This window comes from Aedes aegypti, chromosome 3 (assembly GCF_002204515.2).
Source record: "Aedes aegypti strain LVP_AGWG chromosome 3, AaegL5.0 Primary Assembly, whole genome shotgun sequence".
NCBI classification, from domain to species: domain Eukaryota; kingdom Metazoa; phylum Arthropoda; class Insecta; order Diptera; family Culicidae; genus Aedes; species Aedes aegypti.
This window is the reverse complement of record NC_035109.1, coordinates 332703827-332729529: the sequence shown is the minus strand read 5'-3', so window position 1 is coordinate 332729529 and position 25703 is coordinate 332703827. Positions and strand designations below refer to the sequence as shown.

The 25703-nt window shown below is 36.3% G+C and overlaps 1 protein-coding gene across 6 annotated transcripts in view; it reads right to left on the bottom strand.

Moving 5' to 3' along the window:
* The window catches only part of LOC5567222 (single-stranded DNA-binding protein 3), a 176423-nt gene that overhangs the window by 110546 nt on the left and 40174 nt on the right, over nt 1–25703 (bottom strand). For 5 of the 6 annotated variants that reach the window (XM_021855253.1, XM_021855252.1, XM_021855251.1 and 2 more), the window contains exon 2: nt 14584–15676. The exons of the other annotated variant lie outside the window; for it this stretch is intronic. The gene's annotated coding sequence lies outside the window, so the exon portion shown is untranslated. The remainder of the gene's footprint in view (nt 1–14583; nt 15677–25703) is intronic. 6 annotated transcript variants of the gene reach the window in all.

The following is a 25703-nucleotide window of genomic DNA, read 5'->3' as shown; positions in this document are numbered from 1 at the left end:
ATTAAGGCCCTTGAATTATCCTACAACATGCTATGTTGGGCTTTTTGATTCAGACCGTTTGGTAGGAAAAAAGTAAATTTGAAAATCTTGAGTCAATTTATAAATACAAATACCCCAGGTAAACAGACGTCACACTCTCATTGATGTCCATCGACTACCTTTTTACCAATTCATTTGATTATATGATAGTTGGTCAATCGACCACCTGCAGCGCTTGCGTCGTTTTTGTTCGTGTTTGTCTTTTTCATACTACCGCCACCTGTTGGTCCATCGGCCAAACAATCATTTTAGCATTGGGCGTTACGTCTGTTTGTCTGCGCAAATACTAAGCTTATTTGGAAAAATTAAACACATTTCCCATTTTCAACTTAAAAAAATTTAAGAATCGGCAAAATGTCCTTTAATGCCTCGATTCTACTGGGATGCCCAAGTATCTGACAGAAATTCTTATAAGTTCGTTAGAAATTTGTTCAGAAGCATTAGATTCGATTCCACTCAAATTCACATAATACCATTCAACCACTAAGTATCCCACTATGAGTATACAGGATAACGCGTTACGTGGCGATACAGTACAATATTCTCATGGAAAACCTTGGCTCCCACTAGGAATTGACAGATCCTGCTGAGATCTTACTGACAAAGAAAATGATCACCGTCCATCGTGTTATATTCTCTTGAGCACCACTGGTGTTCATTCATAAATCACACAGTGTGAAACAGTCACTGTGTGATTTATTTCTTTTAAATTTCTTAACAACACATGACATGGTTTTTGGATAGAATTATTTAGATTTTCTACACACTATTCTTAGCTTCTCAGAGGAGTGCTTGCAAGGATTTTCCAGTAATTCTTCCGCGGAATTGACAAGTTTTTTGTTCAGAAAAGTTGTTGGAAGAATTCTAAAATCAAATAAGTAGTTATTTCTGAAGGAGCTCCTAAAGTTGTTATAAGTGAAGATCAAATAATTTATTCACTCCTGCAAACATGTCTGAGAGAGCTTCTCAACTCTTTGAGAAAGTGAAGAATTTTCTGGATAAGTTGTTGATATAATTATTGGAATAATCACCAAAAGAAATGACCTGCAGGATACTCTGGATAATCCATGAAAAATCTCAAATGAAATAACTTGCGAAGTTTAAGTACGAGTAATCGTAGATTGTACAATTTCCCGTCTGAAGCCATGATCATTTTATACAACAAAAATAGATTTTTAAGAAAATATTTGAGTAATCCGTAAAAAAAACCGCTGACGCTGAGGAATTCCTAAAATAAATCCATTGACATGCTCCTTGTTTCAATACATTAAGAAATACTATTTCCTCAACTGTGAAATTTTCTTAAGGAATCCATGGAAAAATATCGGCGATATTTTTTAAATGTTACCGAAACCTGTTTTGAATTGTTGTAGCGTTATTGGACAAATTAGCGTAAAAACTTCTGAAGACAGTAGGATTCCATCAAAAAAATTCAAAAACTCTGAAATAAACCGTTGCAGGAGTTTCAGAAAGAATGTTTGCTGGAAGTTTTCCTAAAATACACTGAACTCCTTAAAGAAATTGCTGGATGTTTTTCTTGAAAAAAAAAAAAATATTAAGGAAATTGTTAACGCCATAAAACATCACAAGAAAAATAGCAGGAGGATTTTTAGGATGATTCCCTGGAGTAATATCTAGGGAAATTTCAGGAGCTATACCTGGAGAAGTTCCTGAATATATTTCTGAAGCAATCCCTGATAGAACTACTGGAAGAATTCCCGAAACTCGTCCTTGAGGAATCTTCGAAGAAGTTTTTGAAGAACCTTCCAATTTCATAGCGTTAACAGAGGTCAATACAAATGTAATTTCTTTAAAAAAAGGTGTTTACTGATCACTCTTTGACTAACAATGGCGTCTGCCACCAGTACGAGGAATGCGGTGGGCCTTAGATTGAACCCATGACCTTCTGCTTATAAAGCAAAAGCGATAGTCATTAGAACATCAAGCACGTCATCTTTTCACGTAGATACACTCTTTGAGTCCATAAGTATATTATCGAAACTTACACTCCCGTGCAAAAGTTTGGGTTCACCCCCTCAAAAACATACAAAAGTGTTCTGTCCATATCTCTATGGTTACACGTCCCTTTGAAACTCTTTAAGCCGCATTCGAAAGGCAAAGAGTTATTCTTACTTCGTATGTATTTTACCAAAAACATTTTTAAAAATTTTCTATACTAAATTTTTACTTAAAGTTGTTACATTTTTCAAAAAACACACTGAAAAATCAAATCTAAATTCCACAGCATTGGATCGACCAAAATTTTAAATCAAAGTGTCATTAGAATCGTTATCTTATATTCTATGAAAAAAACCCACGAAATTTTGGCGGGAAAATCTGGAAAGTATTCAAAATCAATGAAACAGTCAGTCAAGTCATCGTGCAAAAGTTTGGGTTCACCCCTCAGTATGAGGCCAATCGTGCAAAAGTTTGGGTTCACCTGAGCCGCACGCACATCATTTTTGTCAATATCTCTACCATTTTTCAACCGATTTGAATAGTTTAAAGCTTTTATGAGTGCAAATAATGGCGCGTACATGATTGGTTTGAGATTTCACAGATTCAAGTAAGTTCAAGTGAACCCAAACTTTTGTACGATACACCATACTGAGGTGTAAACCCAAACTTTTGCACGATGACTTGACTGACTGTTTCATTGATTTTGAATGCTTTTCAGATTTTTCCGCAAAAATTTCATGTGTGCATTTCAAAGAATATAAGATTTCGATTCTAATAACACCTTGTTTTAAAATTTTGGTCGTTCCAATGCTGAGAAAATTAGCTATGTTTTTTCAGTGCGTTTTTTGCAAAATGTCACAACTTTAAGAACCAATTTAGTATACAAAGTTCAAATAATGTTTTTGGAAAAATACATACGAAGTAAGAATAACTCTTTGCCTTTCGAATGCGGCTTAGAGAGTTTCAATTGGACCTGTGATCACAGAGATAAGGACTGAAAACTTTTGCATGTTTTTTAGGGAGTGAACCCAAACTTATGCACGGTAGTGTATATTCGAAGGGCTTAGATTTTTTTTCAAACCTTTTTAAGCAAATTATCAATATGTCAAGTATTGAACAAACCAAAATAATATTTGAAATTATGCAGTCTTATTATCAACACAGCCAGAGTAATGACACATTGATTATCAAATATTGTACAAATTGGTGTTCTCAAAGTGTCTCCTGAACATCCAATGATTCATACAAGATTCAAACAAAATTTAAATCTTTCATCCAAAAACATCTACTTTCCATGTTCAAAATAGAGGGTCTTGTTTCCCGGACTCAAAAAAATCCCGGGATTCGGGATTTTATTTTTCAAAATCCCGGGATTTCCCGGGATCCCGGGACAAACATCTAATGCTTCCAAAACGACTATAAAACGGCCAAAACGGGTAATGTTTAGTTTTAAAGCGTAGTTTCATAATAACCGAACCTGTTTTTGAAGGTTAAGTCGAATTAAAATAGACAAAAACAGTGCTATCCTAGATTTCATTCAGCAATATTTCACCTATCGACAGTTGAAGTCAATGGGCATTTATTAAAATTAATTTTTAACGAAATTCAAACCTGATACATAAGGTATACGTATAGGTAGGTGATACCAATCTCTTTCAAATTTTACCAATATTATTTACATTCTTGTGTCATATGATATGAAATCTGCATGCTTTTAAATTATTGGCATGACAGCCACAGGTATGATAGTCCTGGATAAGTGTAAGGTATACCGGAAAAACTAAAAAGTGTTACGGGAAAATAAAATGGCATCGATAAAATTTTAAAATTCAATCATCAAAGTATTTTTTGTGAAACGAAAAAAAACATTTGAGAAACCCGCTATAGTTTATTTAAAATTACGTTGCTAAAAAAATTATAAGCTTAGGTGGCCTTAAACCTCAATAAAAATGCTTATTGAGTGAGTCAAATACAATAACTTAAATACATTCTTGCATCAACAGCCACCAGAAGAACATGCAGCTTGTGTTGTGTCATTATTTGAAAATAATACAACAGTATTTTCAAGTTCAACATGCAATTTCGGAAAATCCCGGGATTTTCGAAAATATCCCGGGATTCGGGATTTTTTAGATCCCGGGATTCGGGATTTTTTAGATCCCGGGATTTCCCGGGATTTTTGTCCAAGACCCTCTAGTTCAAAATAGCTCTCAGTTGATCATAGAAGACAAAAGAAAGATCAATATGATCGAGGGGCCCAGATAGCCGTAGCGGTAAACGCGCAGCTATTCAGCATGACCATGCTGAGGGTCGTGGGTTCGAATCCCGCTGGTCGAGGATCTTTTCGTAAAGGAAATTTTCTCGATTCCCAGGGCATAGAGTATCTTCGTACCTGCCACACGATATACACATGCAAAAATGGTCAATCGGCAATGAAAGCTCTCAGTTAATAACTGTGGAAGTGCTCATAAGAACACTAATCTGAGAAGCAGGCTTTGTCCCAGTGGGGACGTAACGCCAGAAAGAAGAAGAAGAAGATCAATATGATCGCAATGCTCCCGCGTGAATTCTTCCACATCAAACCATCTGGTCTGCACCGGAACAAACCCAGTCAAGAACAATTTGTTGACTTATGTGACTTCCGTAAGGTCAAATCCGTCCAGTTTGTTGATTTACGAGGGGTAAACAAAGTGTACGTTTCCCCACCGTCTCGTGCGAGAGAGTCGCAGGCCCCACCGTAAACCGATCGATACTCGACTGAAGCGGTTTTCGGCCTTGACGGGCGATTTTCATTTTTCAGTATTGCGTTGTGCCGGATCGGCAATAGGAAAGGCAACACATTCCGCCATCTCTAGTTCGTCATCCGGAAGTGGGACTTGCGCCGCCCGAACAAAGTACAGTATGGTCTTGAATGACGACCGAGTGAGTAAGAGTTAGTTCAGCTCGAAAGAGGAAGAAAACAGTTTCATGGAGCTGTTGAAGATTTGTGCTGCTCCATGCAGGCAGAGCTCCAGACAAGAAAGTAAACGAAGTAACCCAGAATAATTCATCTAGCGGGTGGTGAGACCTTTTCCGTATTACAGATTTATAATAGAAACTTGTATGGCAAATAATCCTCGAATACCAAAACCTTTAATTTGGTTCGAAATACAATTTTCGCTGTCTTAAATCGACCTATGCAATTTTTGTACAATAGTTTATTTGGATTCGCATATTAATTAATTTTGAATTTTGATATTTCTTATTTATATTTTTGTGCGTTCATTTTCTTTTTTTTTTTATTTTTCAAATCGTCGTCTGGTTACCAATTTATAACAATAACCAATTATATCAATTTATGACAATTAAAAATGTGTTTTGGCGGTACTTAAAAAACATAGTTTTCTTAGCCGTATTTTATTTGATGTGTAACTAACGAAAACATTTCCGTTAGTTATACGTGTTACCGTGTACTCCTTTTTATACTTGATAATCGCTAGGTCTTTTTTTTTTCGTTTGATAAGTTGAATGTGGAAAAATATAAAATGTACATAATAAATATTCGAGCTGTTCAGTGGAATACATATAAACAAATGAAAAACCGAATTTAGTACTATACCATTTAGTTTCGCTAGAGTTTGTATCATTTGACAAATACGCGTTTCTCGACCTCATCCATTCTAAAGGAATCCAAGCCGTTGATCTCGAGATGAAGCAGACTAGGGTTAAATATCTTTTTTATCAAGATACAAAAAATGTTCCGAATAATTGTATATCGCTTATATTTAAATGTTCATCAAAATTAATTGTTCAAATTATATTATTGCACAAGTTTACATACCAGTGAGAACCAACACAGATGTCTAAAATGATTTTGGATCAATACTGTGAAGCTGCAATCGATTTAGCTGAACAAATTACATAATTTTCAGTTATAAGTTTATTATGTAATACACATTATATGTGATATTTTGTTCTGTTTATATAAATTAAAATAAAATAATAATAAAAAAATGTGAAATGGTATTCAGCAGATCCGATTTGAAATTGAGATATTCACTCAAGTCCCTAAGTCTCAATTTCTAAATATGCTGAAATGAAAGCCTTTCGGCTCACTTAGAGCCCCCTATAAAGGCAAACCCTGGACAACAGTAACGCGACCCGCAAAAAGAAACTCGTGAAAACTTTAACTGTACTCATTTTTTTCCTTCTTCGTCTCGGTTTACTTTGCGTACCTTCTGCGCGACCAACCTGGGCACAAAACACAAAAGTGTCCCAAACACAGCGGAGGGAAAAAAGTGCATCGAAACCAGCCAATAGGTACCCCGGCAGTGCTCAAGGGAGCCAGCCAGCCAGCCAGCCAGTCAGTTTGTTTCGTTACATGTGTTGCAGAGAGCTGATTTGGCTGCTGGTCGTCAGGTCTGGCCCGTTCCACAGTGGTCCAATTTCGTACAAGATTTTACCAAAGGTAAAAATGACATTCAAATCGTTCAAAGTTACTATTTTCTTTAAAAAAAACATGATTTTTTAAGACAAATATTTTTCCGGTACCTTTTTTGTTTGTACAAAAATGCAATGTCTTATATCAGTTTTATAATCTCATGGTTTTATTCGCTCTGTAACAGAAAATGAAAATTTACATAGCGCATATCTACACATAACTAAATAACCACAAGCCCTAAAATTTGCATATTTCAAAGTGTTATTTGTTTTGTTTGGTAGCACATCGTTTAACAGCGTTTCCTTTGAAGAGTTTTAAAAAATAGCATTTTTGTTTAAAAGTTCCATGTTGTACAGTTGTGAACATTCTCAAATGGTGAACATGTTAAATTCGATTCAAAGCATTTCCTATTAGAAAGGACTTTTCTTTTGAATATGATCGGTGGAGCTCGATTTTGTTGGGATTCAGTACGAAAACAATGGTTTCGATGGAACATAACCCATGAAATTAAAAAAAACATAGATAGACCAATTCAACATGATATCCTTACAGTTTATGTAATATTCATATAGATTGTAAAATTCGAAATGTACGCGAATCAATCTGAAACTTTGTACAATTGGCTTGTTTAGGGGTAACCTGTTTTTAACATATTCTGAATCCACGATAAAAACTGAACCATAATCCAAAGCTTCCTAATTTCCGTTCCCTGGAACTATTTTTAAAACACGTTTGAATTTAGTATGGTAATCGCATTTGATTCACCCCTCGGAAAATTTTACTTCGGGACGAGCTGTCAGTATGTAAATTGTAATGTCATTAAGTCCATGGAACACGCTATGTCTAAACCAGCAGATTATGCAAATCGAATGTACTTCGGATTTTGTCCCGCTAGATATCGGTATTTGATCTATAATTTCATAATCGGAAGGTTACAAAATATTCTATCGATGAATTTTTTCCCATACGTTTTGTATGGGCTGAAATGTGTAGGAAAACGTGATTCTTATTGATTTTTATAGTCTGTATATGGAAAAATTGTTCCAAAGAGAAATATATAAAAATGTCACCGATGGAATATTTTAAAACATTTCGATTATGAAAATATAACCCAATTTCTGAACTCTAGCGGAAAAAAAAATCCGAGGTACATTCGATTTGCGTAATCTGCTGGTTTAGACATAGCGTGCGGAATGAAATCTTTTTTAATCATTCACTATATCAAAATTAGGATATGAAAGCGCAATCAATACTAAAGAAGGTATGAAAAATATCAGTGAGAGTTATCAAATTTCATTTTCTTACATTTGGTCATCTCTGGACAACTGTGCGTGGTTCCATCGTAAATCAGCTTCAGCGTCGCCGTCGTTCAGTAAGTAACAACAGACTGGCATGCTATCACGACGACACCTTTACATTGTATTTTTTTATTTCGCTCGCATGCTCGCTTTCTGTCCCTGATTGTTGATTTGCTCATCCACTGTGTTTTTACGGCTCACCATATAAGTGTGCCCGGATCGGAGGGAAAAACGCACACAGTGGGGTAAAGAAATCGTCAATACGCGTGACACTCTGCGCATTTGCGGTACAAGACTGCCGTAGATTGATTTTGTGGATTGCTTCAGTCAATGCAACAAATTGCAATTGTTACATTTGCAACAAATTGTTACACTGTTGACTGTTAATAATTGAAAATAGGATTTTAAAAACTTAGTGACTTTTAAAACACTTAATTAAAGTACATTTTTGAATGTATTTTGCATTTGACTACACTGTTAAGGGTCAGTGTTGGCAGAATAACTGCAAATAAATATTGGAAGGTATGTTCACATCGAAATTTTCCAAACCTTGTTAATTGCAATGAAGTAATGATCAAGTACCAATGAAATTAGGATTCTACAACTTCGTAAAGCTCTGTAGAACACATTACTGAAATACTTATTTTGTTTTAGTTGAGGACAAAAGAAACGAGAAAACAGAGTTTTGTTAGCGACCCAAACTTTCCAAGTCGAGTGGAAAACCCATCTTAAGGCTCTACAAGTCTCATATACAGTCAATTCTCCCTTACTCGATATTGGAGAACCATACTAAAATTTGGTTTTCATGGCTTCGTCGATGGTCCCTTTGCGATTGCGGATTGCGATAATAAATTTTTAAGAGGAATTTTTTAAATTTGAACGAAAAAACTGGATTTACATTTTTGGTGATTGAATGATGGGTTCTTGAGCTTTAACTCGATGGTCCCTTCAATATCGAGTTATGGTGAGTAGTCTGTAAAAAGATCTCAGTATATAACTGTACTAACATAACAATACCAGTTTAATCGTCGCACTGTTGTATTTTGTACAACACTGTTGAGAAAACCTAACTTTTTGTTCACAACAGCAACCTGGTGGTTCTGACGGTGGCAAACCGCGCGACGACTGGAAGGATACTAATTAGAGGAGCAGTCTCTGTCTGAGTTGGGACAGAAAGAAGAAAACATGAACAGAACGTTTTGTCGAGTAGGATGAGTGTTAACGGATTGTCGTGGGTTCACCAAATCAACATAAAATTCTTAACATTCTGCAACAAATGGCATGGATATTCAAGAAGCTTTGTTCTTCGAAAAGAATAAAATGCACATGGGCAAGATGAAATGCAAAGATTTAAACATAAAATTTATTGAAATCGAAATTCAACATGTTGAGTGCTAACAAGGCGCATCATCAGCGGGAGTCGTGCCTACTATGGGCTCCAGAAGAAACTGCGGTCAAGAAAGATTCACCCCCGCACCAAATGCACGATGTACAAAACGCTCATAAGACCGGTAGTCCTCTATGGGCATGAGGCGTGGACTATGCTCGAGGAGGACTTGCAAGCTCTTGGGGTTTTCGAACCCCGAGTGCTAAGGACGATCTTCGGCGGCGTGCAGGAGAACGGCGTGTGGCGGCGAAGGATGAACCACGAGCTGGCTCAACTCTACGGTGAACCCAGTATCGTGAAGGTAGCTAAAGCTGGAAGGATACGCTGGGCAGGGCATGTTGCAAGAATGCCGGACAACAACCCTGTAAAGATGGTGTTCGCCACGAATCCGGTCGGAACAAGAAGGCGTGGGGCGCAGCGAGCTAGGTGGATTGACCAGGTACACCAGGACCTGGAGAGCGTGGGTCACAGTCGAGGATGGAGAGAAGCGGCCATGAACCGAGGGAATTGGCGAAATATTGTTGGCGAGGCTTTATCAAGATAATTGATGTAAAGCCAAATAAGAGAAGAGAGTGCTAACAAGGTAAAAAACTCATTCTACTGCTTAAAATCAAGAAAGCGTCAAAATCCAAGATGACCACCAGATTTTTCCACTTGAATTTATGTTCTTATTCTTCACTGGTGTCGAAGAAAACACCAACGATAGAAGCCTTGTTTCTTTGTGTAGTACAAAAAATGATGTTTTCAGTTATCGCACTCGTCATACACCTCAAAATCGCAGATTTGGAAAATCGTTCATTTCATAGGATAAAGACCATTGCTCACCTAGTTTTTGTAGCCTATCTTTCTCAGCTTAATAGTTAAAAAAACGTTTTTTCTAAAGAAAAACAAAATGGCAGCCAAATTAAAAAAACGTCGCCAAAAATTGTTTAGTCTCAGATGAAAGCTATATCCTTCCTCTATACGATGCCACTACGTTTGCTATGTGATCCAAGGGAAATATAAGACATACCACATGAAGAAATACCTAAGATTTATCAAAAAATGAGCTATCTCGCAAACTGTTTAGCCAGCTGGCGTACGAGGGGTCCACCAATTTGAGAAAACCGAATATTGGAATTTCAAGGATGGATGCCGATGGTGGACTGGTTTCTGCGAGAATTGCTTAATGAGTATCGTTATTCAAAAGTCCAATAGAATAGAATAGAACCCCAGTCTGTTAAACGTTCTTACATCCCGTTCAGCATCTTCAACAAACGGCAAAATTTTTCATAGGATCACGCTATTTGAGTTCTCAGAATCTAGTAAGGAAACCTCAAGACCCGGCAGAGAATCCTCAGCAGCCCACTAAGAATCCATATACCGATGAGCTCTCCAGAATCTAAGAAGCCTCCTAGAAATCTCTAGACTCCATTAAGAATTCATTGCTGGAAGTACTAAGGATTAAATTGAGTGATTCTGCAAGAATCAGGACTGCAGCTCGAATTTTAAATATTCCGTTGGAAATTCCCAGCGTCTCATTTAAAATCACTGGAGTCTACAAAAAATCGATCAGAATCTTCGGAATTCGGGTGGAAATTTAAAGTACATTAAAAAACAACCAGGCTACGAAAAATCATGGTAAACCAGATTTTATGTGTGAGATTTTCGATCATCAGCAGATAGACAGATTTGAAAAATTTGGAAAAATCATCATAAATTTGTTCTGTGAGGACATTTTTGTTTGATTTAAGGTAAAGATGAAGCGAAGCCAAACCATCAGCTGGTGACCAATTAAGTTTTCAGCTCAAACGGGTGTTTGGTTCTACTGATTTGTGCTCTTGAAGATTTGAGGTTTGGCTTCGATTCATCTTCATCTTAAAGCGAGATTTTTCTGTCTATGATCCTTAATTGAACAACTGTTAACTCGAAATCCATAAGAATCAAGAAAGAATTCTGTTAAATCTACCAAATATATTGCTGCTTGATCATTTCATTTGTATTAAGCTAACAAATTATTGTTTTACAGAAGTAATGTCGGTCGCTACATTCACGATCTTCACAATTTTCGTAATTTGCATAAATTTGTATTGATTTTATTTGTTTGTGTTTTTTTTTGCAGCAATACACTCCAGTGATATTTGTTAATTTAAATTTTTACTTCGAAATATCCAGTAAAATATGCTTCACGAATTCTTCCAAGGAACTCACGAGAAATATATCCCTTGTGATTCTTCCACGAACTTTTCAGGTATTCAACCATTTACTTTTAGAAGATTCCTCTGAGAATTCCTACGGTGGTTTCTTCATGAATTATTTCCGTACTACAGTGCTTCCTCCAAGAACTCCTATACAAGTTTTGCCTTTGAGATTTTTACTAAAATTTCTCTTCAGATTCCATTAACAAATCTTTCAGAACTTCTCCAAGGACTGCTTGAAAAATTCACAGCAAAAATTATTCAGGAATTTATGCAAAAAAAAACATTGAATTCTTCCAGGTGTTACTCTAAACATGCATCCTAGTATTTTACATATCCTCGTAATATTTTCAAAAATTCTTTCAGGTTCTAGATTTGTTTTCCCCAGGAATAACTCAATAATTTTTAAAAGATCAATTACTCTACAAACCACTCCATATCCATATCCAATTTAAATCAAATTTCTAGAGTTATACATACAAAAAAGTATTGAAAGAAATTCGATAGATAATTGAATTAATTTCGGAAAAGTACTTAATTCTTAAAGGAAAATTCAAGAATTTAAAGTACAGTTTAATAATCTTTTTGATAAAATTCCTTACAATATACCTGACGGAAATGCTGGAAATGTGGTTTTTGTAAGATTTACTACACACAATCTTGTTCTTTTTTTCCTTGTATCATTGGCGTTAAAAGGAATTTTTTACTGAATGTATTTGTATTTATCATCTGATATACGTTGAACTCCAAATAAACTCCAAACAAACTTTTTTGGAGGGACTATTTTTAATTATTGTAGTAGGAACGGTATATTTTTGTGTGAAGTTTCTCAAGAAAGTATCGACACAACGAAAGATACGTGATTTTTCTTTTCTCTAGTGTTTTTGGATAATTTAAACCTCCAATTAATAAAAAAACAAGAAGTTCCTTAAGAATACTCTTTTAATATATTTCTGGATTGTCCAGAGCTCTGCAAGAAAGCCTCTAGAAATCCCACCCTGAAATTGCAAAAGAATTCAATCCCTGAATATGTATTCTGCCAATAAGTGATAAAACTATTTCTGAAGAAAAGTTTTAAGCAAGATCCTTACAAAATTATTTATGAATATCTTAATACACCGCTTTCCCCTTTTCAGTTATTAAGCTTAATATTTCTCCACATTTTCCTTTCCTGCTATGCAAATTTCGGAAGCAACTGTATTTCTGAGGATTTTCAAACAAATATCCTTTGAAGATTCCAGAAAAAAAACACATTCGGACGCAATACTTTGGAAATTTTAAGAAGAACTTTGGATGAACTTCGCGGAAGAACATTAAATCATTTTTGGGACCACTATTTGAAGGAATTTACAAAAGAATTTCTAGTGGATGATGCAAGGGAAAACTTTGAACTTTGGAAAAAATAAGTAAGTATTTAAGGAAACATATTTCGATATCTAGTTTTGGATAAAAAATTGACATAGAAAGAATTGGTGTCTTCCAGGAGAAATAAACACTGAAAGTATGAACAAATTTCACAATATCGTTTGACAAATTTCCAATAGATTTATAGCAAAAGTTCTGAAGCTACCATTTGATATTCCTAGAGGAACTTGATTATAGTATAATTCTCCATGAAATACCGAAGTTTTGCTTAAACTATTTGAATTATTTTTGGAATATCCTAAGAATTGAAAACATAAGTTCTCTTGGAAAAATGTAATTTAGAGTTTAAACAATAAGATTTTTTCATGTGAAATCAAATCACTTGAAAAATGAAGCAAAATCATGGAAAAAAATTATTGCTGGAATAAAAATACGGTTGATTTTGATTGACTTCTCAACACTATGTTAAAATTCTGCCATCCATATGAAGTAAACTTAGCCAGGTTAAAAAAAAAAATCCTTGGATATATTTGTTTTGAATCAAGCCATGTTCTTCGCTTGAAATTCCCGCTAACTATTGATTTAGAAATTCCTTTGGTAATTTTTGTCCATTTTGCAATTAATTTTTTAGTTAATGCATGAATTCCAGTGGATTCTTATAAAACAAAACTTTATCACCGGACATCTCAAGCATGGCATCCTCCAAAAGTATGAGAAATCATAATGCAGTGAATATGCTGTTCGACGATATGTATAACATTGAGAACAGCATATATTGTATTTTTCAGAAAATACGAACTGTGGCCATCGGATTTCTAGGATATTGATGCTTTGTACCACGTTATTATTTGCAACGGCGATGCCGACAACTACAGGCTGGTTCTAGCGGTAATCAATCGAGCGACAGGCGGTTGTCGCAAGATTCACCGAACTCATAACTGACACGCTGATGCAGTGTACGGTAAGCTATCCATGAAAACTCTATTCAATGTATTCGAATCCTCTGAGCAGAATCTCAATAGAAACTTAAAAGTAGATTGGAGTACCTAGGGCGGAATTAAAAAGTTTAAGGTACTCCAATCTACTTTTAAGTTTCTCTATTTTCTCTTTCCATTATTGTTGAACAAAATAAAAAAAAAACTTAATTACTGAAACGTTTTTATGTCAATAATAAGAGTCATGTAAATTGATTCAGAAAATTTAGCTTCACGTTAGAATCATGTATATTTTTGTTTTCATCCAAAATTCTGAGAGGGGGGCTGGTCTCCTGCTCCTACGCAATTGTATATGAGGCAATTTGATCCATAATAAGGATCCTCCTCTTCCACTGGTCCACATCTTTAGGATGGACAACGTTTGAAGTTTACATAAGAATCAACACTTTTTCGTAAACCATCACTAATTTTAAGGTGCATTCCTGATGACAACTGTACTCAGCAGTGCCAGGGGTGTAGTTTTGTTTTGTACAGCGTCACCATGATTTTTAGTCATATTTTATGCTGAAAAATTGCCCTTAGTTGATCCACAACTGTGGGATGATTGTATCTCTGTTTATGAATTAACGAAATATGCAAGTTAGTGCATTGACTTCGGGCCCCACTAAACAACACCTGAGTAAGCCCAAATAACAAAACCAAACAATCACAACTTTTCACAGTAGAGGTAGAATAGTAAACTGCTAGCCTTGCAACACTGCCCGGAAACGACAATCAATACAAACACACTGAAGCAAATTCAGAGCGACAATTGCACAGCTTTACTCCCTCGCCCGATGATGGGCATCCACCTCGAAACAATAATGTCGTAGTTGGCAGTATTGAAGGCAACCACCGTTCTGTCAAAAATTGTTTTCCATAGCTGTCAGCACTGGTTTGTTGATTGCATAGATGGCAGCTTAATTTTATCCCCATTGACCAGAGTGATATGGAAGATACTCACACATATTTCACTTTGTTGTAATCATTGCGCTGAAAATCCACCGCTATTTGTTTGTTTTACTAATGCAATCCCGGCGAGCCTAGGATTTTCAGGAGGTCATCTTTTTCTAACACACGATTTCAAGCTCTCCCACAAGGGGTAAGACACCCAATCCCAAGCAGCACAGGATCGCGATCGATCGCACTCGTTAATCCACTATTCGATGTACGTCAGTTTTGTTAGCCACCCGTGCACGGCCGAAATAATACCGATATTTTTACGTACAATATCACACTCTTCTTGTTACTTTTCCCGTTTTTGAGACTGGAGGTCGACAACTTTGCGACGACTACGACGACGATTGCGAATTGCGACTACGACGCGTGTACGCTTCACTCCGTCGATTGCTACACGGTTTGCTTGCGCGAGATGCGTTTGCCTCTGCTACTGCTTATCCACTGAAAAAAGTGAAGCCTCACTTCACCACAGTCGACAAAACAGCACCTTGCTTCTGGCCGCACTCACGCACACCACCACAAAACGCGTCGGTCGTCGCTAGCGAACTTTTCGGGCACACGCGCGCACAAATACGCACGAAAACGAAATTTCACTTCCCCTTGGCGATATCTTCGCCTTCGCCACCCGCTTTCAACAGTCCACAGGACCAACTGCACCACCAAGAGTGTTGGGCAATTTTCCTCCACGAGCGTTTTCCACCTCACACTCCCACCCTGGCAGTGGCAATCATCATTGCGGCACCACCATCACACAAACACATGCGCAGAGCGAACCGGGTATTCACCACAACGACATCTACCGGGCGCGTTCAACTCACACACCACAGACACCCTCTCGCTAGGCTGCTATGTACTCTGCCTGCCACCATGCACTCCGCTAGTTTTCAACCGTCCCAGGGCTGTATAAACCAGCGAATGACCCCCTTGATGATTGTGTGACTACTTGGATCGTTGCCGTATCTCTTCTCACTACAGCGCTAATACGGGTGTATTTGTGCGTTTGAGGATGAGGACTACGGGGTAGTCTCCTTGCCCTGGGCCTACTTGGATGGAGGTTCACGGTGTGATGTGATCATTTCTTCTCCACCTCCTTCTACCTAGAGAAAAAAAACGGGAAAACATAAGAGAAGAAAAACCAAGTGAGCCATAAAGGAGAGACATAATAAGGCGAAACAGCACCATTCGCTAAGGGTAAGCGATATGCATGTTTGTTAAAAGTCGATACCAACCGAAATGATGCACGTAGCACTTATAATAATGAAACGGAGCGAAATATGGAAACACTTCGTGCAGCTCGATACAAAATCCGATATTGCACGGTATTTATCGCAACGAAATGAAATTAACCATCGATTCCGCGGAATATAGGTTTTAATTGCTAGTAATGGACTTCTCCATAGCTGAGATTTACATTCGACGATTTTTTTTAAATGTTATATTAAAAGGACATATTGTGAAGCCAATCAACATGTTTCATATGGTTACTAAGTAAACTTTACTTCATACAGGGTGTTCACCTGGGGTTAAATTCTGAGAAAATTGAGAGTATCTCTCACTTATCGCTCTCTGCAACAATCATGATCCGCAACACATCATGAGATTCTGTTTATCGTCTACGGCAACAACTCTAATTAGATCGGGGGCAAGAAAGTGCATTGAAAAAACCTATCTAAACAAGCTCCAACCGGGGGGCAACTTTTGTTGTAGGATGTTCGAGGGTTGTTTATCGTGCCAGTAAAGTAAAACACCTACCCCAATGCACACTGGGCCAGGAGCAGAAATTAGCCAGACATTTTTTCGGGTTGGTGTCAAAGGAGACTTATCTGCAAATCATTTGTTTAATTAATTATGATCGTGGTTTGCGGCTAACCAGCCGAGTGGAGGTTTAACAATCACCGAAAAACTAAACATTACATATAATTTGCAATTGGATTAAATTGACAAAGCATTCTGAAGCGTTTAGTAAATTTTGCTTCATGGGATTCCGCGAAACATTGTTTTTGTGGTATTTTACGGAATCTTTGGAAACATCACATACCTATACGGTTCGCACACCGATGTAGCCAGAGATCATTAAATGATATATAAACGAGAAATGGAAGGAATGGAAGCAGCAGAAAAAAGGCCTCTACGTTCATAAGCGCACGTCGAGAAGACAACGAGGCTGGCTGTGGTGCTCCGGGAGAGGATGGGAATGAAGAATCCCTCCTAGCCTGGGCGAGCGAGAGATAGATAGACGGAGACCCAGAGTGGAAGCTTGTACATGACTTGATCACAGTCGGCTAGACAAATGTTTGCTGGTTTAACTTGATGTTTGGTTGCGTTTAAAGAGTGACTCAACATCGACATCCTTCGGAAAGGCTGGTAGGAGTGGGATTTGATCCGATGTGTATGCTAGAGTGAGAATGAAATCTTCTTCAGCTAAAGCTGGTAGAAAAATTGCTACACAGAATTTATAAGATTAAATCGAAAATATTACCAGTTAAGTGACAGATTTTTCCTTGCCACTTATGTCTGGAAAATAAACATCAAAAATATGAATGTTCAAGCATTTTTATATCATTTTGTCTAAGTAATAACTCTCGGACGAACTGCACTGAACTCTTAGATGCAAACTTTACTTTGTCAATTCAATATTTAGTAAATTTTACATAACTTTTATTTTCTTGATCATAGTAACTTTTCGCATTTTGGCGAGTTCGCTACTAGGAAAATGTATTGCTGTGTGCGTTTGAAACGCAAATATGAAATGCGGGAATACCAAACGCGGTAAGATTTTTCACAAGGAAGGCGAAGTCAAAGTTTGATTTTCTTTGCTAGGTTGGCGGTGATATGGATCATGGTTGCTAATAATCCTTTGATTGCTTTGTGTTACCGCATTTGAAGCCTAGTTAGCCAAGGTTTGCACGTCAAACGCAAACAGCAATATATACAAAAAATACAAAAGTTGAACTATGGCTCTGTAAAGTGTTACGCGCAATTGAACTTCAAATGAACGAAAGCAGTTCATAGTTGGTTTTCGAATCCAACAGGCAACTGAATAAAATTATGGGGACGCATGATAGCTGTCTATTGGGCAAATTGACGTGTATCTAATAGGTATGCTTCATATCCTTTTGTTCGTTAAAACAAGCCTAAGTACATTTTGCCTACGTAAATCTTGCTAACCTATTCAAATCGACCTATCTGACATTGAGAGCTGAGAAGCATGAGCTGTCCCAGTGGAGACGTTATGCCAAGAAAAAGAAAACGAAGATTAAATAATCTACTAGACGTGCATTATGTGCTTTTTTTTAAATTATTCACTCATTTGATGTTTTCAGCCATTTTTATATAGAATATTTGAAATTAGAATTATTTTAAAATTTCTCGTATTGCTGAGAAAAAAATATCCACTACGAATGGGTTCAGCGAGATCAAAAGGTCACTCAAAAAAAACTTTCTCAAAATTGTAGAAAGAATTGGTAACGCAAAACGGCTTTCAATATAAGAGGCCTGCTGGTGTTTCCCACTTTGAGCTTTGAGCGAAGTTTGCTGCGCTCAATCTGTCTCTTGCATTGTGAAAGTGCACGGTTGATAATAGTTTTACCTATATCCCTTTCAGGACGAAGCAGCACAATTGTGCTGGACATGATTTTATGAAACGGCTCGTTCAGGGCCGTATTCAAATATGCTTTTTTCCCGTCTTCAATAATCCATAGTCAATAAGTTAATTGAAACCCCATGAATAGTACAATCCATTCTGGAGTGTTAACACATAGCAAGAAAAAAATGATCATAATGGTGAAAAATCGTCCATCCCGAAAGAAATATAGCGGTCTCAAGCCTCACTGCTTAAACGGAGGATACTCACGGTTATTAACCCTTTCTCTCCTACAGTTTTATTTGGAAATTCAACTGTCAAAACGATGTTTCTAAATCAAATGCTTGAATAAAAAGATGTGTTATTCTAAGGTAAATTGTTCAAAACCATTATGAGAAATTTGATTCAATATCAATAGTTTATTGATTGTTTTTTTTTCAAAAATTGGTCCGGTCAATTATTTCAATGTTCGAAGAGACAAATGAACATATAAATTAATTCAAATTATTATCGAGCTAATCGTGCCAATCAGAGTTCACTAGCGTTCAAAAGTCGGTGGATCACCTGAGCTACTACGGGAAAGAGAAGGTTAAGAGCCCAATGGGATATACATACCGTTTTGATTCATATTACGGACACTTAAGGTGAAACATCTCAGAATCCAAAGATGGCCGGCACAATGGCCGACTTCTCCCCCTACTCACGTTTTCAAAGGCACAAAACTGGAGAAATAGTTGGCAAACGTTCCTGATCTTCTTATTTTAAGCTTTCTACTAGTGCACAAAGCTAAAATAAAAAATGCAATGCCGTGGGATACTTTCTTCGCGTGATTTGTGCCTTTGAAGTTTTAGTGCAATCTTAGAAGATGATTCCAAACTGTTTTACCTTAAGGACTCAGGGAAATATAACCCAGTATAGAGCATACAAAATAAATCATTCTGTATGATTCCTTAGCGCTATCGAGCGTCGGAAGCCCTTTACTTTCGAACGGTGGGTGAAGAATACGCTTCTGCAACTTCAATAATTTTAAATAAATCAAAATGTGTGGCCTTTTCATGATTCTTATTCCGGACGCTTCCTCACTTTTGCCGCATATTCCGGGCACTTTGAATCGAATTCCGGACAGCTCATGATAATCATTAATGGAACAGTCAAATCATCAATCGAAATCGTTAAACCACCACAAAGACATCTAAGGTAGTTGGGCATTATAAATTTTCAAAGATATTTATGGAAAAAGTTTACTAAAACGAGCCTTGAAATTGAGAACTTTTGAACAGCAAAAATTGAAACATTTCGCGTGAAATGTTTCCCATTCAAAGTAGAGTGTCCGGAATTTGAAGCTGTTCGTAATATGAATCAAAACGGTACATGACTTGATCACAGTCGGCTAGACAAATGTTTGCTGGTTTAACTTGATGTTTGGTTGCGTTTAAAGAGTGACTCAACATCGACATCCTTCGGAAAGGCTGGTAGGAGTGGGATTTTATTCGTATGCTAGAATAAGAATGAAATCTTCTTTTGGAAAAGCTAGTGGAAAAATTGCTACACAGCTTATAAAAACGAATCGAAGAGTCTTGAAAACAGTTTCTGGAGAATTCTTGTTAAAGTTTTCCATTTTATTCGGTTATTATTTTTTATAACATACGATAAAGCATTGTTAAGGCAGTTTGACTAGAATATGCCTTTAATATGCATTAATTTATCCGTCCAATCAGTGAGTTTGAAGAACGAATATGGATGAACGTAAACACCAGGCCACTGTCATAGTAACCTGGTGTATACACTAAACTACCTGAATAAACACTAGGCAAACCGGGTGTTTCTTCGAATATGTTGGTGTATGCACTAATGTAAATCCGTCTTCCTTTAATAATTCAAATATTTCAGAACATGTTAGTTCTGTTCGTATGTCCAACGAGTGTATTATAAGTTGAAGAATGTATATCAATGAAAAAATGCATTTTGGTCAAATTGGCACTTATGTCGACTATGCGAACATGCGAACGCCTAGTGGGAGCTCCTACTTTGAGATTTGGATGAAGTACGCCGCGGTTTATCGTTCCCTTGTGCGAAGAAATTAAAAGAAGGAGGCGCACGGTCGTTGATAGATGCGCGATTTGCTTAACCTGTTTATCCTACGATTCAGAGCGATTAGGTACCTATTTCTTTTCGATTTTTTTTTTTATTAATCAAGTGGGGTTGAATTCTAAGGAAATTGACACTATCTTTCACTAATCACTCTGTAACAATTATGATCCGCAACACATCATGAGAATCTGTTCATCGTATACTGTTACAGCTCTGATCATATCGGGGGGGGGATAACAGTGCATGATAAAAACCTCAAAACCTGGGGGGCACTATTGCCATAGGATATTTGGGGATTGTTTATTAGACCAGTATAGTAAAACACATACCCCCAATGAAAAATGAACGAGATAAATGGGTTTTATAATCACTCTCTCTTACGGGCTCTCTTTAGCAGCTGCTATTTCAAACTTGCGATTCAATCTCGATCATGGAGCGATACCGATACCGAAATCAATTGAGAACGAAGTGCGCAATGCCAGATAACAAGTGCTTGCATAAACATTGATGAAAACAGGCAATTTGACTATTTATCAATATGTCCCACATAATTTAGGATAAGTAAGTAAGTGTGTAGCAAGTTGTTTCTGAGCGAATGAATGACAAAACACCCATACCACCACCATTTTCATTTATCAATTAACCCATAGGCTACGGGGCTGACATTCAAATTTCTAATTGTTCGTGTTTGAGCATTAGTCAATAGTTTTTCAAGAAATTTTGAGGATCGCTTTACTATTATTTGTTATAATGAGTAATGAGGAAGTATAAATGTTTAATATTGTGAACAAAGTTTTTGCAGAATATCTCTGGGTCAAGTAGGAAACAAATTATGTTGAGCATTTGATGTCTAAGTTTTGTGGTTAACAGCCTTAACAAAAGTGTCTACAAATTTCGAAAAAAAAATTGTATATTGGAAGTAATCCAAATTGTTCTGGAATTAGAATGATTAAGGCAGTCTACTGAAGTTTTTATTCATCTAATTATTGAAAAAAAATGTTTATCCCTATCTAAAACTGTTCTCCTATTAAAATAAATAATTTTAAGGTCATTGAACACAGTGAAGTTTTGGGAAATACTTTCTATATGCAGTATGACTAGTTATTACTATTTTAATGATGCTCTCCAATATCCGAATCGTATTTTAAGAGTTTTGCAGATCCATATGGATGTAAGGATGCTCTGTGATATCAGATGCTAAAAACAAATGAGAATCAGTATCTTTAAATCCAGTAGATATTATTAATCTTTTAACCAAAGAAATTAGAAAGAAATTAATCGTACTACAACCAATAAGCTTGGAAATAGCTGTTTTGACCAACAACGTAGTTTTGTTATCAAGTATGGATATTATAAAAACGATTTAATTACATAATAAGCCATGTGAAACTGTAGCATGTTCTGAAGGCCTAAAGATTATTGATATTTATAGCAGTACACTTTCCAAGCCATAATGACCGTTATGGATAGGAATAAAAATGTTTTACATGAATTGAATGAGTATAAACAGGAGCAGATTCCGTAGATCATCCGGAATTGAATTCCAGGACAATTTGGAAGGCTCTCATTATACAATCTGTTGTACAATTTGTGTACATATCTGTTAAGTGTACACTTGCTGTTAACCACTAAACTTAGACATCATGTGCTCAAAATAATTTATGACTAGTGTAGATAATGAACAAAACTACTGTTCTGCAAGCCTTAGCATTACTTTAGATTCTTCATACATTTCCAAATTCTCTGGTCGACCATAGTCTACCGTAACTTTTCGCAAATCACAGGTTTGTACACTTTTTGAACGAAAACATTTCGTTTTCTAATGACAGAACAGTTCTCGATGAAAGTTTATGCGATTTTTACCCTACCTGACACAGATATGTTCTGGAATAACTTTGTTCACAATACTCAAAATCTAAATCCCATTACTCATAAATCTACAAATAATAGTGAAGCGATCCTCGAGATTAAAAAAAAAACTGTTGATCTATGCTGAGATAACAGCAACTTGAAATTTGTATGTCATCTCCGTACACGCTCAAAAAAGAGTTCTGGAAAACGTGAACTGTCAAAAAAACACCATGAACTACCACTAACGTTCCCATAAACATGATCTAGTTCACGGTGTATTTTTGCTTGTTGACGAGTTCACGTCTGCTGTTCACGGATATGAGAACGGATTTTTTTCTGTGTAGCATACGAGATAAATCCATCTTATGTGCGTTACTCCATTAGCTCCTAAGAAACTTCTGAGATTCCTCTAAGAATTCCCAAATATTCCTCCAAGAAAAAGTAGTACTGAACTTTGAAAAGTTTTAAGATCATTTTTCAGGAATGTAGAGTTCAGCATCATATTTTATTTTATTTTTTTGAAACATATGGCACACCATTTATTCTTATGAGGATTTTCCACTATCACCTTTTATCCTCACAATTTCTTAATAATTTCTCAACAAAATTCTCCAAAACTCAGCCTAGAATATTCCTTTAGATATATATTACTTTTTTGGGAAAGAAGTTACTCTAGAAATCTTCTAATAGACTTTCCAAATTTTTCTCAAGAAATTTTGTAGGTGTTATTAGAAATGATAAAGGCAGTATCTATTTCTGTAAATCCCTCAAAAAATATCTCGATAGAAAAATTTCTGGCTCAACTCGCTTTTTTCGTTTATATTCAAATTATCTATTGATTGTTTTAGTTATTTTTATGAATATTTATCCGAAAATCTTTCGCGAGGTTTCTGTACCAAATCATGCTAGGATCATGCCAGGGGAATTTATATTTCACTAGGGATTCCTAAAAAATTGGTTCTAGAATAGGAAATAAGTATTCGAAAATGTTCAAAATTCATAATACAGTCGACTCTCCACATCTCGATGTTCTACATCTCGATATCTCTCCCTATGTCGATGATTTTTTCGGTCCCTTCATTCTGCATACATTTTCTCCATATCTTGATATCCTTTTTATCTCGATATCTCACTATCTCGATGTGATTTTCATTCCCAATGTTCTCTCTGTATGTCGATATGCACATTATCAAAGGTTACTAGACTAGATTTTAGCGATTCAAAACAGTTTGAACAGACGAAATGACGTCCGTTTGTTTTTAACTTTCATGGTAATGGAATGATTTTCAATCTAGTATTCATTAAGGGTTTGTTTTATGTTTCGATCTCTCCCTATCTCGATGGTCCCTTCGATATCGAGATGTGGAGAGGCGGCTGTACTTGAAATCATTCATATTTTTTCCTGAAATTCTCGAAAACCTTATTTTATTAATTTTTTTAAGATTCACTCAAAACCCACCCCTCTAAAAGATCACGTAGCTAATGATCAACATATAATGCGTAAAGCTTTAGAACGTATTTACTCTAGTGTAACAATTATAAAGGGCCAATGATCAAATTGAAAACAAATAGGGTTTGATACTATTTAATAGCATCTCCCAACACCCACATACTATGCAAACATTGTCAACATAATCATAAAACTTGCCGTTATAAACTCGATTTTGAAAACGGCCAATAACCGCTTTTTCCAAATCAATCATTGGCCCCCTGCTCGAAACGGCCAACGATCTGTTCTCTCTTCATCAAGAAGGCCCTCTCAATCGGAAAATTTCGCAAACTGTCATTGGGCTTAGCATGATGAGAGGCCAATGATTCTCTCTTGCTCATTCATTGAAAACCAACAGGGTCAAACCACATTCATTGAACCTAATTTGGAAATATTATATGTAACAACACAAAGCGATTCAGGCTGAATGAATAGATGTTAAGGTAAAGATGCATCGACGTCAAACCTAGATTTTTCAAGAACACACATCTAGTGAACCAATATTATAATGGCGTAACTGCAGTGTTCTCTCCATAGATTTTCTCTTATGCTAATTACTCGACCTGGAGACTGTTTCAACTACTTTTTTCGAATCAGTAGAAAATACTTAACGTCCTTCTTCATGCTGCATCGCAAAATGTGACAAAAATCGTTTGATTTTTTTTGCTAACCTAAAATGAAAATCGAAAAAGAGAAATCCATCAACGCGGATACGCCTTGATGATGCTGAACTCGAGGTTTGTGCTAAAAATTGCACTCAATAGTGACTCGCTGTTGTTGACCAGTGAGTAAAAATTTTCAGCACAAACGGTTGTCTGGTTCTCTAGATTTGTGTTCTATAAAATTCAAGTTTTGGCTTCGAAGCATCTTCACCTAAAGGTCTCGTTTACAATTTTACTCAAATAAATAGAATTGCATATGGCTCTTTTTATAGCCTTGTTCACTATTTCAATTCAAATTTTTATTTGAATTTGTATTGGAATGTTCAAAAGGACCCTTTTGAAATATTTCAAACCAAGCCTCTAACATGACTCCATTTTTTATGGAAGGTCTCAAAAAGCTCTGTTTAAGCAAAATTGTCTTCAAAGTCACATTTTTTCCTTTTCTGTTTGCACTAACTCCTGGTTTTCTATCCAATAACACATACAGTCTATTCCATTTGTTTTTCAGTTTCAGTAATTCTTAAACTGATTTTTCGTCAGATTTTGGAATATAGTCAAAGTTTTTCTCAAGAAATTCGTCTACAAGTTCTCCCAGAATTTTCAAAAGGTTTTCTTGATAAATCTCCCAACAATTCGCTCCAGGAAATCCTTGACTCTCTAGCGATACTATCTCTAATGAGTTTCACAGAGATTAAACTGAAAATTTTTCCGGGACATGTCAACATTCCCTCCAGAGGATACTTCCACCGATTCCTCCAATTGTTTCTCTTGGAGATCTCACACAGATTTCTACAGGAGTTCCTAGAGTTCTTTGAGTTTCTAGTGTTATTTTTCGAGCCATTTTCATATGGATTCCTTCAAGAATAATTCCACGGTTTTTCTAAGGAAGAATCCACATATTATTCTAGAACTTTTCCAAGAGTTCTTCAATAAATTCAGCCAGGTATTTCTCACGAAGCTCTTCTACAAATTTTTCTACAGGATTTCTTCCTGGGACTACTCCTATATTTGCTTCAAACATTTACCGAGGGAATTCTTCAATTGAATCTCCATGGATTTTTTATATGTTCAAGGTTTCATACCAGTGAGATAAATTTATTCCAGGATTCAGCCCGATATTTTCCAATAAATTCCTTTGGAAAATCTCGCAGAATGTTATCAAGGGACACTATTGATCATTTTCTAATTATTCTAGCAGTTCATGTACATAACTCTCAAGAGTCCATGATTTGCAGGAGGTCATCAGAAATTAAAGTGGAAGCTCATAAGATTTTTTTTTAGGATTTCCTTTACAAATACTTGCTGAATTTATACAGGATTTTCCCAAATAGCTCTTTAATTTACCTTGCCGATATTAGTATTTTAAGCGTACCCTGCGAGTAATAGTTCTAAAAGCCTAGAAAGGCGAAATAGCGGGCTAATGGTTAATGGGTTAACAAGCAAATAAA